Source organism: Dermacentor andersoni, chromosome 2 (genome assembly GCF_023375885.2).
Source record: "Dermacentor andersoni chromosome 2, qqDerAnde1_hic_scaffold, whole genome shotgun sequence".
Taxonomy (NCBI): Eukaryota; Metazoa; Arthropoda; class Arachnida; order Ixodida; family Ixodidae; genus Dermacentor; species Dermacentor andersoni.
Window position 1 is genome coordinate 69,016,058 of NC_092815.1, and position 17,595 is coordinate 69,033,652.

The following is a 17,595-nucleotide window of genomic DNA, read 5'->3' on the forward strand; positions in this document are numbered from 1 at the left end:
CACGTGCGAGGCAACCCAGTCGTCAGCTGTTGCCGCCCGGGTGTACGCCCATTTCTCTCCCGGAGGCATTCGAAGCTCGGCAGCGGCAGCAGCAAGAGCGAGGGAAAACGAAGAAAAGAAACTGAAATGGTGTCGCGGCGATCCGACACGGAGGGTCTTCCTTCCGCCAGAGCCCTTCTTCCACTCCCAAGTCCGGGAAGTGACCGACTGACACACTGTTGATGATAGCGGGTAGCGCCAGAGAGCGCTTGGTTCGCGCCGAAATTCAACCATGATGCGAACAATGGACGCGCAGGGCCTGACACCGCAGATGTGGCCCAAGGCCGGTAAACAGTGAGCAGGAACCCGTACCCCCGGTGGTATCGCACGCGATTGAAGCGACCGGCTTCAGAGGAGAGGGGCTTCATACCCTTATAGTGATTTTAGTTACAGCAAGTGCAGCGGAAGTGGATTGCGACGTCAACCTTCATGTCCGTCGCCATACAGTGAGGCATAACTGACGACGGACGCCGCCCGATTGTTTCGCTAAAGCTTGTCTCAGAAATGCCCCGCAATCCGAGGTTAACAGATGAAAATTAATAACGTGCGCAACTCGCAGAAGAGCGAGCCCGTGCGTTTCACTTAGGAGGAAAGGCTGCCGAGGCAAGCCAATAAATGAAAGGTGGAGATTATCTTGGCGCCGGGTCAGCCAAGGGCGAGCGCAGTAAAAGAGCACGGAACTCTCGGCGTCCCGCCTTTTCCTTTCATTTTTGCCTTGGTTCTTTACGACCACAAGTTCGTAAAACAGCTCGTAGAAAGGCCTGTCCCACTTAGCTGAAATCAAGCGCCCGAAGCAGTGCAAGTCTGTAACGAGAGAGAGAGAAAATACGCGGTGCCGTTGCCACGCACGCACAGGGGCCGTTGGTCTGAGGAGGCTCACTGTAAGGTATCGTTTAGCTGCGCCATACACCAATGCAGTTACCTCGTACTTAGAAGGGTGTCTCAATGCCAGCGCCAAATGGGCATCGAGGCATGCTAGAACGTAGCGCTCAGGCGCGCCGCACTATGGTGTGCTCAAGGGGGCGTGGCGATAGACGTCATAGAGAAAGAGATTGACAAGTGCTTAAATGACATAGGGGGAGTGACAGTTCAGAAATGCCACTTCGCGAGCATCGTGTTTCAGGGATGAAACCAGTTTTACGAACGTCCGATCGTTAACATGTGCGCACACCCTACAAAACAGCGCGAGTGCGTCTACCGACCTATGCATAGACGCGCTCATGATGTTTGAAGCAAGGCAATAATAGTGCGAGTGAAAATAGTGCTTCAGACGACATTAGATGTAATCGCTTCAGTTGAGATTCGGTACTTTTGTTCACCAGATTGACCTCGAGCAAGAAACAGTACTGCGGCCATTTTTTTTTTTTTTTTTAGGACGACATGGCGCCGCGCTTGTCTGCGAAGGGTGGGGTGCCAAAATGTTTTTGGTTTCATTGCTATTATTTTAAAGTTAAGCAGTCAGCCTACGTCTGCCACGGGAAGTTCAGTTACGCAAGGTCGGAAGCTGGAAGGTCGCGGAGTGACGTCTGTGAAGTCAAACAACGGCGTACTAGGTTTCTTTTTTATGCGGGCGTTTCTCTCGCGCGCTGTCTCCACCTGTCGTGAGCGGGACCAGAAAGCGTATACGTCAACTAAAAGTCTGGCTTTTACCTTGCTCAACGTTCATGGACAGGCGCGGTTACCATTCCCGACCCATATAAGCACTGCCGAGAAGCGTTCAATGAAACCATAGCACACGAGCGCCACGGTGACCGGCGCAAACAAGAGCGCAGCAGCCGCCTTTTCGCAGCTTCGACCGAACAACATACGCCGCCTTTCCCAACCAGCACAGGAGGTAGGTTTTCACCCATCAAGGCTGCAGGCAGGCAGTCGAACCCGCAAGCCTGAAATTAACGGCCCGGCTTCGTGGAGCCTGCTCGCTCGCTCCAGCGGGTCCCGAACGCGAAGCCGGCCAAGGGGAGGCGGAACCGAGCAAGCTCGCTCTCTTATAAAGCGGAAGCGAGTTTCAAAGATAACGGAAGAGGGAGGAAAAGTAAAGAGTGTAAAGGGGAGACGATGGGAACACACGCAGGAAACAGAAAACAACCCGTACACGGTTGGCGCAAGCGCAAATAAACGAAGGAGATTCGAAGAAAGAAGGCGGTCCTCGCAGGAGAGGGAGAACACGAGAGAAGTAGCGCGGGGCGGCTGTAGCAACAGCGGGCCTCCGCTTCCGAAGTGCGGCACCGGCGCGTGGTGGCCACCACGTACGGGCCGCACGAAAGGGGGCGGCTCAACAGAAGAGGGAAGGGCTGAGAGGGGGGAGGGGTGCCCGTAGCGCAAGAAACCAAAGAAACACACCGGGAAGTGGCCCAGCCTAGCGCACGCACGTCAAGAAACTCATGACGGTAAACACGCGCTCCCCCAGGGGCGGCGGTCTCAGCTGGACGAGAGGGGGGATGGGGGCGTAAACAGTCCAAGCACGGTGGCTCACGTTGCTGTGTGAAACAAAACGTATATGTTTTGAGTCGAAGCCATTTCTACAAGATTCCCAAAAGGAAGCAGCGCTGCCGCGCAGAAGTTTCATCGGAATGCGAAATGGCCGCGGAGAAGCGCACTGTGACGCAATCCCTGGCGCGCCGTCACAGCAAATGAGCGCTTTTACTTGCCGCGCACAGCCGAATGCGGCGGAGCATGATTTCTACTCCAGTCGTTGACGCGAGTTTACATGTGGAGTTTACATTCCCCCTGTCTTTATGTTCTCCCATATCTGCGATCGTGCTTCTCACGCCATATTCATTACTGTTCGACTTTAGGAATTGTGTCCACAATTTACAGAGCCACCGTGGTAGATGTCACGTGTTTCCCTAAAGCATGCTACAAAACTTGTTTGATCGCGCACTGCGACGTTAAAAAGAAAAAGGAAGAGATCCGTCGCGAGTCAGCGACCAATACTCTATAAGCATAGTGAACCTGTTTCCTGTGGCGACGCATCACAGCTTGATGCCAGTGCAACGACATCATAAACACATCTCGTCATCGCACGGTGTAAAAGAAAAATCAAAGCAGATGTTTAGGAGTGCACAATTTGTTTCGACGCGTGCGCCAAAAGCAGTTCGCAGTGAGCAGGAACATCTGTTACGTTTTGCGAACAGCGGACGAAGAAAAACAAAATGAGAACATGAGCCAGTTAAGTTACTATGTGCGATAGGTCGGAGACAGACGCAGCGTGAATAACGGATAAAACACAGGTGTATATCCCTGGCGTCGGCGCGTTTCAACAGGCTCATTCCGGGAGAATCGCAATATGGAGTTATAAAACCTTAAAAGACCCTTTTGCTGCTTTTGTTTTTTTCGCTGCAGAACAAGAAAGATACTTTCTGAACGCCATGCAAACATTTGGCAGAGCTAACCTCCTCCTCCACTAACTCAGAGGCTCCGGCAGCCACCTGATTATATAGATAGATAGATAGATAGATAGATAGATAGATAGATAGAGTCAGTTTGAGGTTAGAGAGTTGACCTTGCTGTTATTATGTGGCCCAGTTTAGGCGACTACAGCAAAGCGCAGGACGAGTTCACACCTGCTGTACCGGCCAATAACCGGAAACGAAGCATGCAGGTGGGTTCCGCGAAGAGGAGACGCGGGAAACACCCACGCGTGGAGAGAAAACGGATTAGTGGCTGCGCCGTAGAAAAGGCACTAGATCTGCACGCTCGTTCGGAACAAAAGGGTAGACGGCCGGAGCTGAAGGGGAGCGCTCGGGGAGACGGGCGTTAAGGTGAAAGGTAGGGGCTGCTTGAGGTCACCGCTAAAGCCCATGCGCTTCCCAAATGTCCCGTCGACCGTCTCGGTCACGGGAATTGGGCGACGCGACGCTGCCCAGCCGGTTTGATGTTTGGCATCCGCGTACGCCTTCTGAGAATGCCTGTGAAAACAGCGGTAGCTTTACAATCACTTAGCCGGCTACGACCGATGGATGCTTTTGTGTGCGATCGCCATCGGGTCCCAATTATGGTGTTTGGATTTCAAGCGAACCGGCACACAGCTGCACGGGAGACAGTTTTCTCAGTACTGGCAGGGCAGCTCGCTGTCCGGCAGATATGCAGTCAGTAAGCCCTAGTTTCATGGAAACATTCTTGCAGCTTGCATGGGGGGCGCTTGCAGGTGAAAAGAGGAGGACATCAGGGGCCGATGCTCGCAGCCCAACGTAGGGGAGAGGGAGATGACACGTGTCTGAGAAATCCTATCCCCTGGCGTGTTGTAAAGAGTGCCCCTGTTTCCACAAATGCCGTGTGCGGCACGAAGGGGGTTGCGCTATTGGTTATAATGATGTGAACTCGCATGTGTGATTGGCTGGTTTGCGACTCCTTTGTGCAACTGAGGGCTTAAAAGTCATGTTTGATTGTGTGGAGGGGGAGCTTAGGGCTTGGACTCGGAGAGACGCCTCGGCGTTTCAATAAAGCGTCACTTTATCGGACAACGGCTCTTCCTTCGCGCTGCCACCGTGCACTCGAATGATCGAGGGGAGCAGACTTCGGACCTTCAACACCTTCCCTCCTTGACTAGTGTTGAAGCTACCAGAGGACAAAGGGAAAGGAAATTAACGGATAGATAGATAGATGGCATCGGTAAAACGTTTCGTGCGAGTAGCCCTTGAACTGTCACACAGCAAGAGAGAAGGCATGGAAGGTGGGACAATAGTGAGTTATAGCTCAGCAGACCAGCGTAGACGCCACGGCGCATGTACCGCGCATGCGAGCTGGCGTCTAAGCTGGCCTGCTGAGCTATAACTCTTTACTAACTCGGTTTCCAAGAGTAGACGTAGCGGACTAGCATTCGATGCGACGCGACCACAACCGGCGGTAGGGCTGTCGAGAGCACGTACACACACACAGACAGAGAGAGAGCAAACTTATGGCCTGCATCTTGCACACTTACACAACAACCCGCGGGCGCTATCACCCGGAGCGTCGCAACTGCGAGGGCGCGCACTCGTGGTCGCGCTGACAACGCCCACTTGCGCGCGCTAACAGCTGCGTTCGGAACAGGAGCAGCCAATTACGACGACGCACTGGAATCACGCCGTAAAGATGCCTCGCACTACGGAATGAAGTTTATCATCGTCAACACCCGCGGCGGTGGGCTCGTTTCCCTCCCTCGGCTCTCGAAAAATGGAACTAAAACGCAATGATACGCTAGTGCACTTGTCGGGGCACGGTAAAGGACACAAGCCTGTCAAAATCAAAGCAGAGCGCTCCACACTGTAGTGCCCCTCAGAGCCCACAACGCAGCTCGCGTGATGGGGGCGCCATTTTCTGGACACTCAAAGCTCCGCCATATTGTGGAATGCGCCACCGCGTCAGCTATTTTTGGCTTGCAGTGCGGATACGCCCTCTCCGAATGGCTCAAAACGTCAAATGGGGAAGTGAAGCAGGCGTTAAGCACTCCCCATACGTGGGCCGATCCCGAAGATAGTGCTATGCCGGGCCGACCCACGGCGGATGTGCAGTTCACCATTAAGGGGCCCACATACACAGCTTCGCTGGTCATCCTTCTTCACAGTGCGGAAGGGCAATTAGTCTTTTTCTTCTTGTTCCGTCCCAACGTGACAACAAGCCGCGTACAGTGGGCCAAGCGCGTAAGACTAGCATTTCGCGGTGCCTCTTCACGCGCATACAATAGGCGGCGACACAATTCGAAGACCTCAACGTCTTAGAGCAGTCAGAATGTTAAGTTTTTTGGCTCGGAGCTTACGTGCGCATTTCAGTACTGGTGCGACTAAAGACCAAGCGCGACGCCTACACATCGGCCCTATACAATCAGTGCTCACCTGATAAAACACTACAGCGAACTGTTATCGGAAATCACGATAACGGAAGCGATTATACTACGATGGCGCACATAATGCAGGCCCGAGTGTAAACAACGATTATCGGCGCGCAGCTTGACGACATTTCGATAAGAAACAAAGCTAAACCGGACCAGGAACATGACAAAGTGGCGATCGCTCCCGTCCTTTCCAATCGCGTGCGATTTGCGACTCGCGCCGACCGTCGTTACCGCCACAAACAGCACGCAGAGCGAGCGATAAAGAAATGAAACAAAGCGGAAGCAATCGTTAAGACTATCTTGCTTTCAATGCACTGTTATCAGTAAGAGAGAAACGGCGAAAGCGAGAGTGATTACAAGGGGGGGGGGGCATTGTTTAGAAAGCAAGGATACACATGCAGAGGCATACGCAGCGCCCCCAGTTCACTTATGCTTTTCCAATGCTCGAGGTTATTTTACGCTATCTTTTGACAAAAGTAATCCTAATTGGAAGCGCGAATCTCGGGAAGTCGATTGTCCTGCAATTATGTTTTCCGACCGAAGGTCTACCAACGATATTTCGAGCCCTTTCATGGGAAAAGCGCTAGAAAGAGCTTTGTGGCGGCACGTAGTGTACAGTGCACTTGTTTTTTTTTTTTAGGTCTCTTTTCTGCATAGGCTGCATTAACTAATCTTAGCCTACGCAGTCCCATGGGAATTGGCTTAAGGGGATCAGAAGGCCCGAATTCTCCGTTCAATGAAATCAATGAAGAAGCGGGCCTCCAGATGCGACTACGTGGTCGGAAAGCAGCCTCTCCAGGGCAGCCCACCCATGTGACAGTTCGCAAGATGCCCGCCGACCGCGGTGTTGTTCTCTTTCTCAGAATGCGGCACAATCGAACCAGGAACGGCATATCGCGACAGCTTCTCCCGAGAACTTCTACCACGTGGGCGCCGGACGTTGCATAAAAGTATGCGCGCCTCCGCGTCAACGCAACGCGAGGTTGGGGCTTACAGAGAGACCGAGGAAGCCACAGGCATCGGCGAGACAGCCGCACAAAGAGGGAGAATGATCGAAAATAAGGAAAGAAAAGGCTTTCGCACGCAAAACAGGAGGAGTCAGCGGAGGAAGAAGCAAGGACGCCGCGTACTGGTAGAGGAGAGGGCGCGTCGCAAAACAACTGGAGCAGACCACGCCGCGACTCGGAACGCCGTGCGTCGGCCGTGCGCGTACACAACCCGGTACAATACAGGAGGCTGGCACGGCGCACGCTGTGCTAGAGTGCTACCTTGGTGTACGCACGATGGCGACAACACCCTCTCTCATTGAGCCGCGGGGGGAGTAGTCCGCTCATTCGTACCGCTCCGGCGTCTGAGAGCGCGCACATAATCACTACCCTCACACACCAGCGCCTTGCAAGTATGTTCTGCACCCTTCCTCCGTTTCCCGTACGCACTTCAAAGAAGGGCGCTCCGGCCGACTCCGCAGCATGCGCGGCCAAGCGTCGCGCGACCGGCTCCTCCCGCGGTCTCGCATTCAAACAAGTACGCGCTGGCCAGTAGTAGCACGCATCGACGCTCCAACCTGTACACCGAGCGCTTGGAGGCGTACGACGTACCGACCGCCACGAAGACGGACCAGCACGAAACTCTTCGGGGGGGAGGGGACGACGACGACAGTGTCCCGCGTCGCTCTTTCGACTTGGACTCGACCATCGCGGGCGCGAAGTGCGTCCGGCGCGCGAGTAGAAGAATCAGTGGCCGAACATGGCGGCAATGATGGAGGAACACGACAATTTCTTTTGTTTCTCCGTATTTAATCTTGGTATGCGTCTTCTTTAGTATTTATTTGTACTCTCACTACAGTCACCTTTGGCTGCAGCATAGTTGAAGAGCCGGCAATGCTGCGAATCAGCTTCAGCACCCACCGCGTCACCCCTTGTTCTCCTAACATCGCGCTTGTGCGCGCACATGCATGCGTGTTTTGGGACGAAGACTTGGATGCCCGCGAGTCCGTGCTTAGTTCAGTCACGAAATACGAAAGGGCAGTGAGGTGAGGCATGCAACTCGCGGAACTCTATCAAGACTCATTCGCCCTTTAAAGAACGCGAAAGGAAAAGACCACCGTAGAAGGCAGGCGCGCTGAATGCAAGGCAGGTGCCGGGCAGTACGTCTAGTCGAACGAGCGTCACGGGAAAGCTGCGGGATGCCGAAACCCGAGGCACGCAAATATATCGAGAGCACCAAACGCTCGCCGAGAGAGGGATGTAAACGGCACGCGGAGGCGTCAGAGGCAGCCAGAGAAGAAAACAAATACAGCAGCGCTCGGAACTGGGCAAGCCGACCGGGCCACAGAAACGAAACAGCACGCGGGCTCGCTCAACGGCAGAAGGAACGGGGAGAAGATGCGTGCACGCTCAGGGGGGACGAGATTTGTGCAGGCCGATATATAGAAGATGGGCGACAGCACCGACCGGCGGAGAGCCGGGAAGCGTCCGGCGCGCGCACGTAGGCCGCCCACCACCACTGGCCCGAGGAATAAACGCAGAAGGAGAAAAGCAACGAAAAAAAAAAGGAAACAACCAGAACGACCGCACTGCAAGGAGCGGACAGCGACGACGAAACAATGGCTACCTGCCACGGGCAAAGTGGGTCACGGCAGAGAAGCGCCGCTCGCAACGGCACCGAGCCAGCGGGGGGAAAAGAGCAAGAAACACACACACGCCGCGCGCGCGCGACGAGAGAAAAGTTGCGAGCTTCCGAAACAAACGCTGCCACACGGAGCGTTTCGCAAGCGGCCGCCGATTCTGGAAGCGCGTGTTCTCCCCTGGGTTCCCCCACCTCACTTTCCTCCGCCGCTTCGCCGTGCCGTCCATTCTGCACGCGCGCCAGAACGCGGGCGAAATCTGGATGATGGACACCGCGGATGCGTGATGAACCGACTCGCTCGCTCTTTTCTCGCTAACGGTGGCGGCAGCAGCAGCAGCATCGCCGGCGGCGGACCGCGGGCGTGGTTTGGCAGGTGGTGCTGTCAAAATGAGGTCTCTATTATCGAGGCGCCAAAAAATACGGAAGTGGTTATAAAGAAAACAAGAAAGAAAGCGCGGACTTCAAATGACTTTTTCGCCACCTCGCTTTCGCTCGGGGAGAACCAGCTGGCGCCCCTTGGCGAAGACGGTGGCGAACGCAAGTGAGAGAGTGCTACAGGTAACGCTAAGAAACGATGACGAAAAAAGATGCAAGGAATAGTGAGCCGCCGAAAAATGGGCAGTGGCGCTATGTGCTTCCTTATGAGGGGCGTGTCCTCTCTAGACGCAACGCACCGCTACTGGTTGGCCCGGTACCGCATTTGACGAGCGACGAAAGTAAAAATCAAAATTACCATAGAGGAGATATCACGGTGGACCTCTACGGAGTTCTCTAATTAGGTATGATGCGCAAAAGACAGCTCTACCTATTTTTCTCTTTGGGCGCCTGACTAGCAGGCCTCCGCAAACGTGCCGAGTCCAAACACGCCCAATCGAGTTTCGAGCAGCGGCAGCTAGTGAGAGAAATCAAAAAGGGTGCCGAGCAGGGGCGCTACATCGTCGGCCGCCGAAGTCGTAAAGCAACCGGACGAGAAATCGCGGTGTCGTAAAGCCGGAAGTGCCGTATCAAAACACTCCGCTCCCGGGGCCCGCGTGCGCCGCTACACAACGAAGGGACGGTGCCCGCGGCGAAAGCGGCACGCGCTAGGCGAGCTGCCCCAGAATGCTCTCCAAAAGTGCGCGTATCACTGCGCGCCCTCCACGGAGTGCTACCGCGGGGCAACTCAGGATGATGTACACGCGGCATCTCATTACCGGAAAGGCCCAAGCTGGTGCGCACCAACTTTAAGAGGGAGTGTAGGTCAAAAACGGATGTAAGAGCAGGCGCTTTAGCAACGACAATGAAAGCATAACGAAGCGCGTGATGGCCACGAGAATTTCTGTTGCGCTGGTTAGAAATTCGGGACTAGGGATGCCCATATACATCCGCTAACGGCACGCACACACAACAAACCAGAGTCCCGACTCGTCCACAAGGCGGCAATGAGTTTGCGCGGTTCCTCAACAAGGAAGCGGTCACCCGATAGCGAAGACAAAACGTAGGGCATGTCCCTCGAGAGATTTCACGGAATAGTCTCCACAAGTGCGCCAAGGCTTGATGACCTGGGGCTAGCACTTTCGACGCGAGCAATCCTTCCGCATGGCCGTCGCGCGGACGCGGCGAGGAAGAAGGCGAGTGCGCAACAAAGCCGGCGGCTTATCTGCGGCGAAGGTGGTCTCGCCGATAGCGGGGCCAAGCAGACCGCCGCCTTTCTATCGCTCGAGTGCACGCATGTCGCAAGGCGAGCGCTCCCCTATCGTCGCTCCACTCTGGGCGCGGGCCAAACGGCTGCGAGGGTTAGCACATGCGGAAACTGCCGACGGCGCCTGCCGTCGAACGGCGAAAGAATCGAGGCACGCGTCGGCGATCGCATCGGACCACGTTCACGGCACCCGCGCTGGAAAGACACACAGTGTTTTTTTTTTCCTTTTCTCCACCCCCCCCCCCTTTTTTTTCCGTCCCGCGCTCCCCACCGGACGATGGGAGGGCTGGCGGAATTCGTGACGTACGACTTCGCCGAAAACTCCTCAGCCCTCGTGAACGCCTGTATGGAACCAGAAGCGCCCGTCATGTCCTTCTGAGTCATCTTCAAAAAGAAGTATCGCTGGATTTACAAAAAAAAAAAAAAAAAAAGCACCAGAAGCCACGTGGCAGAACTGACTAAAACCTGGAAGCCTGTCTTCCACGAAAAAAACGCTTACTTCTTCGGGTAACTGAAGGAATCCCACCTGGCCTGCTTCCATTCTTTCGCTTCCCGAATGTTTGAACGTAGAGGGGAAAGAAAAGAGGATGGGGCAGATTTGTCACGCTTCAGAGGGTTACCTTCATGGTCAGGTGCGGGAGAGCGGCGTGCGCGACAAAACCAAATTTACAGACTTCGGGGGCGATTGCAAGCTTGGCTCGCATGAACGCGACGCGAGCTGGAGGAGTCAGAAGTGGACCTCATCGCATTCGCGCGCCTTTTGCCCATCGTTTTGGGCGAGTCAACGCCCCCCTTGCAGACGGATTGACCGAACTAATATCGACGCTCGCTCGGCCCGACTCGCTAGCGCTTACATGGACCCAACGACCGGTTTCCATCCCGACAAGCAGACTCGACCCGCATTTCTCAAGTAAATGTAGCTACAGCTAGGCTACGTTTACGTGACCCGCACTTCCACTTTGAGCGCTCCAGCGCCCTTGACGGAAATAAATAAATGTGCGCTGTAGAGCAGTGTCTTGCTGGAAGACCAGCAAACGAGTCTTGGTTGAGGTTTCAGCAAACAGCGTTGCCTGTAAGACTAAAATTGTTTCTTTGCGTATTAAAAACCCCACGCCCCACCGCTGGCGTTCATTTGCAAGAGTTGTAAGCCCCGAGACTCGCGATGGACATTAAACTGACGGCGTTCGGAGCGCTCGCCTACGGCGTTGCACGTGCAGCACCGCGGACGCAAATTAGAAGTGCCAGCGAGCTTGTATGGGCGGGACACACGGACTGGCGATTTTCACGCAATGCTTCACAGATCTCACGTCCCTCTATCTTTCTCTAAGCCCTCGATGCAGGCTCCACAACTGCAGAAGCAACGAAAAAAAAAAAAAAAAAAACAGACGAGCTAGATAAACTCGAGGCGCACCGATCCCGTTTGCAATCTACGCAGTATTCGGGGCCTCTTTGTCGCTCGCCCCGAGATACTTGGCCGGTCAGCCCGTGGAAGACGGGCAAGCCGATAAGCACTGCGCAGAAAGCGATGTGCCTCCACGATGCAAAACACGAGCTCGCTGCCGCCTCGAAAGCCGAAACCTGGAGACCGGGCGCGACCGTTTCAAGGCGCCGCTACCTATACAGCATGTTTATCGAGCGAGCGAGATCGGCGATGCTCGCCAGTCCGCGAGACACATGGCCGACCTTTCGCACGTGCTGCAAGATGCGGACGCCTGGGGGAGATCCGATTTCGGCGAAATGAGGAGGAGGAAAGGGAGAGAGTAGGACGAAGGAGACTTTCGTAACGTCTGCTCAGCCATCCACGTTAAAAGCGCTGCACCATACAGCATGCGATAAATGTAACGACACCATTTATCTTAGTCATATACTCCGGCGTTGCTCCGTCTTACGCAGCTCTACGGAGTCCCACATTAGAAGAGCAGCTATGGGCAGGCCGACGGACCTGGGAAGCGGTCGAAAGGCTAGGCCTTTCAATCCTGACGTGGGAGCTTTGGGCTAGGAAACTAGCGCGACCTAATGGACTTTAATAAAGTTTGTCCATCCATCCATCGCGAACTCGGCGACGAGGGCCGAGGGAAGAACGAGATTCGCGAAGCCAGCTGCACGGAGTACAAGAACCGGCCAGGCCAACAAAACGAGTCACCACTAAAGCTAAAGAGAAGCGCAGAAACCTATCGCAGTGGCGGTCTCCAAGACTACCGGTAGTTCTGCAGAAAAATTTTAGTTTCGGTACATCACCAGATTAGCTTAGATTATGGGGCTTCACATGCCTAAGCCACGATCTGATTATGAGGCACGCCAAAGCGGGGGGACTGCGGAATAATTTGGACCACCTGTGGCTCTTTAGGTGCGCCTAAATCTTAATGCAAGGGTGCTTTCGCATTTCGCCCCCACTGAAATGCGGCCGCGACAGGAATTTGATCCGCGACCTCGTGTTTGGCAGCCCCACACCATAGCCATTAAGCAACCACGCCGTGTAGTTTTATATTTATATTTGCCTTTATGTCCATAAACATACAGTTTATGGGGATTTAAGAAAAAAGTTGCTTGCAGCAACTTGACGGGCCTTACACCCGGTCCGAGGGCAGCAGGAGCAGGCACAAATTCAGGACCGACAAAAACAATACATAAGCAGAAAAAAAAAAAAGAAAGACAAGTTGGCTTAGACATTATGAAAGCAAACAGAAATGCAATGTAAAAGAAACTCTATATCACTATATCAACAACCCTACTTTATCGACCTTCAAGGCAGGCTTTCTTTTCCTTTTTCTTTGCTTTCTGAGGCGAAATCATACCATAATAGATTTGTAGAAAGTGACTGAATTGGGACTTCATTTTCTATGTTATTGGACAACGCGTGCGGCGGGGATCGCCTCGCGTGGTTTTGCTGCCTGAAAAACTCCCCAAGCCCTGCACCTAGAAGTATACTGCGCCCAATTGCGCATTAAAAACCAAGCATGGCAGCGCGTTCATCACTCCCGGTACATTCGCTTGTACACATGCGACCGTTTAGGCCACAAGGTCGACAGAAACAGCATTATTTTCCCAACAAATAACAACATCGGAGTGCGCATCTAAGTTTCAGCCGCAGCTGCGAAGCGATGGCCTATAAAGACGACACGCCGCGGATCGTTTCCGCGTGCCACCGGCCACTATGTAACGAGAGAGAAGAATCGAATCGCAGCGTCTGCGAATAAGTTACAACTGCGCAAAAGGGCTCGACACGTTTCAAAATGAAGAAACGTGAGTGCAAGCGGCAGCTGCATTTTCCAACCTCGTCTCCTCGCACAGACTGCAGCTGCTTTGTGACGTAAAAGAAGAGATCCGACTTTTTTTTGCGGTCATCTAGCGAGCGCACGATGGCTTCCGGAACAATGCCGCGTCTGAAAGAATGAAAAAAAAAAAAAGCCTGCCGTTCCACGGGACTTGTCAAAGGGACGCTCAAGAGGAATACTGATGTAAGCTGGATTGGTAAATTATTTCGCAATACGTTGCTGTTAATCACGCGTCCCTTTTCACTCGCGGTTTTCACCCCACTTTTATATCCGTAGCGTGAGTAGAAATAGCTGAGGAAGGCTGCAAAGGACGGGAGTGGCTGTAATGAAGCTTTGCAGAGCAGCGTGCCTACTGCTAGAGGCCTATAATGTTACCAGGGCACTGCCCCACAGAAATACTATACATATTCCACAGGGTCAGTATGTCGGTGACAGTTGTAGAGTGACTCAACGACTGTCACGACAGACTGATCCTGACGATGAGTCACTTCGCCCCCGCAAAGGGTGCCGGTAGTCGTAAGCGGACTGATGGGGAAATTTGGGCTGAAGCACATATAGCCTTAATCCGTTCTTTCTTCTCATAAATAGAAAAAAGCGAGACACACGGTCTGTAGCTAAGTTAGTTTAATGTAAGTTGACGTTTGTCATTTATGATTGTTTATTGGGTCAAAAGCAGCTTAACTCTTAACCCAAGATAGACTCCCCAGTAGCTGCACGGTTGAGGAGGCACACCCCCTCCGCGCATAATACGGAGACGATAGTCCACGAAGCAATTGGCCTTGATACTTTGCTCAAGGTTATCTCGAAGCCAAGGGCAGAAGAAAAATAAAGAGTTGCGGGGACAGGCAGGTAATGGTGTCACCAGCGGTGGTGCAAGCACACACTCGCGCTAAACGTTTCGACACCGGACTATATTGCAAAACCTCGATTCCCAGAGATCGTCCTCATTTGAATTGCGTGCTAATCGTCCGGGAGTACATAAACAGAAGTTGAAATGAATTGTATGCGTTTAACAGGCAGCATCAGGTTTACCATTCCGTGCACAGCACAAAAATCACACACTACACTTTTATAGACCATGTGAAAAATTATTTGCCAGCTTAATTCTTGAAAGAAAGAACGAGCCTACAGACTGCGTTTATTCTCCTCCTAGGAAAGAAAGCACGAGCGGGAAGGCTTTCCGAGATATACCATAAGTTCCACTCCAGCGTAGTTCGACCTTAACCTAGCGACATGAGAAGTACTGTTACCATTGAATGGCGTTTACCACAGCGCCATACCCCCGCAGAACAGGAGATGGGGGGGGGGGGGGGGGCTAGCGCGGGTTCAGCGGTGGCGATGAGAGCGATCAATATACAAGTGTGCGGACGACAACCTTTTGTCGGAATAGAGCAAGTTTTGCGCATGCGCAGCATATTTCTGCAAACGGCCCTAAAAGGTGTCACGAGGAATCCCATGTGCGGCCTCGCTATTTTCCCCACCAACATGGCGGCGCAAGAACAGCTAAAGTGCACATCCGCCCACTCAAGATTACAAGGCGCGACGCACATTGAAGACTCCTGCGCAGTGTTGCAACACTGCTGTTACAGACACATGACGGACGGGCTCCAGAGGTCGCGAACGCGAGGCAGTTGCCGATTCAGTGCGGGGAAGAGGCCACGTGCTGGCCAGCGACGGAGGCGTGGCCTTAGGCCTAACACGCACCTTGTTGTCCGGGTAGCAGAGCGCGAGCACCACCGCGCGGATGCGTTCCGAGAGTCCACGCGTGACGACATCACGTGCGCTGCTGCGAAGACCGCACGCTTATTGTACTACAGATTGCAGGTCACGAATGCGGAAGCCTGGACGGAGACAGTGACGTGGGCGTCATGAGAAAACTTAAAAAGGCACGTAAAGCTGCTCGCCCAACCTTTTCTTCGCGCCCGGAGAAAATGATGGTGACCATTCGGGCCACGCACCTTTGCGACAAACATGCCAACAAGATTCCATGAAAACGTTGCGTCGTTTTTCTGGTTTGTGCGTTTTAGCACAAAAAGCTCCTGCTATCTGGCCCTCTCAACAGACATGTTGGTACTGCTGCTCCACTTTTTTTTTTTTTTTTATTCAACCAATCCGAATTTGTTTAGTTTTCCCAAGATATTCTCGAAGCACGCAGGCAACAAGGCGAGTTCCGTGCATTCAAAGAAGACGCTCGACGGTCCCAAAAAGAGAAACGCTGCGAACAATGAAGCTCTTACGACGCGAGCGGGTAACAAAACAAGGGCGCGCGATTCTGGGAGAAACGCAGAAAGTGAAGGGGGGCAACCGTGCGTCCGCAGCCAACCGGGGCAACGGCAGCAGGAGACAAGGGGAAGACGACAGCACAGAGAAGAGACAACCGCGTCAAGGTCAGGGAGCACGTGTTCGGAAAAAGAAGCTCCCACCCACGGCGCCGGAGAGTCTGGGGCCGCATGTCGACGACGGTGGCCTCTGGGAAGAGCGCGCGCGAGCACACGTGAGTCGCGGCACACGTTGCACGAGATGCGCGTTGGGCAAGCGCGCAAGTGCGACGCACCGATGCTGCTGGCATTTACGTCGGCAGCGCGTCAGCAGGAGATACCCCGCTCCGCGCACGGCCTTTGTGACCTGCCAGGAACGACGGCGCTCCCATACCGCGTGGCCAAACCTACGCATCGCGCTGCCTTTCCGGGTCCCCGCTCCCGGCGGCGAAAACGCACGCTGCGTCTGTCGGAGTCGGGACCGCAGATTCCCCCCCCCCCCCCTGGCATTAAATGGCCTCCAGCTGCTGCTCCTAGTGAGCCGGAAGCGCACAGACGCGCACAAACCCGCCCACTATTTCCCATCACTGGCGCGCGATGAAGTGCGCAGAAACACAATAGACGGAACGCGTCGGCGTGCCCGCGAGCAGAGACGCACATCCAGACCTGAACAAAAGAACGAAATGGCAGCACTTCACTGACTTCACATTGACTGAACGGTGCGGTTCGAACTACACGTGGGGGAGACACATGATGCTAAAATATACCCCATTTAACAGAAGTGGGCGCGTTGCGCTAAAAGAAGCAGGCTGCCAAGAAGGGCGCAGTGATCTGCGCTTTTTCTGTAACTGCGACGCAGAAGGCTTGCGACAGGTAATGCCTTCGCAGATGTTTCGTGAGGTTGCGAACTATGGCACCAGCGAAAAGGAAAACACGTACACACGCTCACACAATGGCAGGCAGTCGTTGAAGGGCGAAATTAAAAGCGCCGATCGGGCAAACGCGCGCCGCGCCTTTTGTGCTTGCGCCGTGAACCACACACACAGCTCTCCAAGGTGCGCGCGCGTAAGCAGGTAACTTATGAGCAAAACAAAGATCGCTGGCCCCCTCCTCCGTCAGCGAGATGTTCTGGCGAAGTAGAGTCCAGAGGTGAGCGCGGCTGCCCGAAGGCCACTGGGCGGATGAGGGCGGAGGGAAGTTCAAGAGACCCCGTGCGCGCGGTGTGTTCGGGGTGGCCTCGCTCGAACAACCACCTTTTTTTCCAAGTACGTGTACTACCAACGAGGCGCACGCTCCCGCCAGACCCGTTGCCTCGGTTTCGTCGCGGCGGCTGGGAGGAGGCTGCTTCACGCGCCGTGAGGTGGTGTGGGAGGTCACCCCCCGCTTCCCGCCGAGATCGGGCTCGCTGGCCACGCACGCCCCAACATGCTTAGGCGCGCCGAATGGGGTATGAACGCCCTGCCTCGCGACAGTCCGCCGATCACTGACGTAGGCAACGCGACAAGCCGCCTTGACGACAGGGCTAGTGGGCGCGTGAAACAGCGGCGCCTCTTCATTACCGCGACCAGATTGCCTGGCCGCTAATCTCTGAACGTTATCGCATCGCTAGTGGCTTTGCAACTTTCTCTCGCGAACACGGGAAGGAGTCGACCGAGCGTATGTGTCGGGCGATAAGCGGCCCATCGCGTTTTTCCGAGGAAGGAAACCAGAGGCCCGCCGCTCTGTCGTCTGCTAAGGAGGAACGCCCCTCTCGGTCGAGGTAGCGCCCCGAGGGTTAGAAACGCGGCCTGAAACTTAAAGCGCCAGCCCCACCCCGCTCACTCCAAGACCAAAGGTAGTCTATCTCCTAGAAGCGGCTCTCACGAAAACGTTGGAGACACGGATCGCCAAGCGCGCGAATCA

The 17,595-nt window shown here is 54.3% G+C and overlaps 1 protein-coding gene across 1 annotated transcript in view; it reads right to left on the reverse strand.

Annotated features, from left to right (window-relative positions):
• The window catches only part of LOC126541915 (uncharacterized), a 35,087-nt gene that overhangs the window by 16,540 nt on the left and 952 nt on the right, over window positions 1-17,595 (reverse strand). The gene's annotated exons all lie outside the window — the stretch shown is intronic.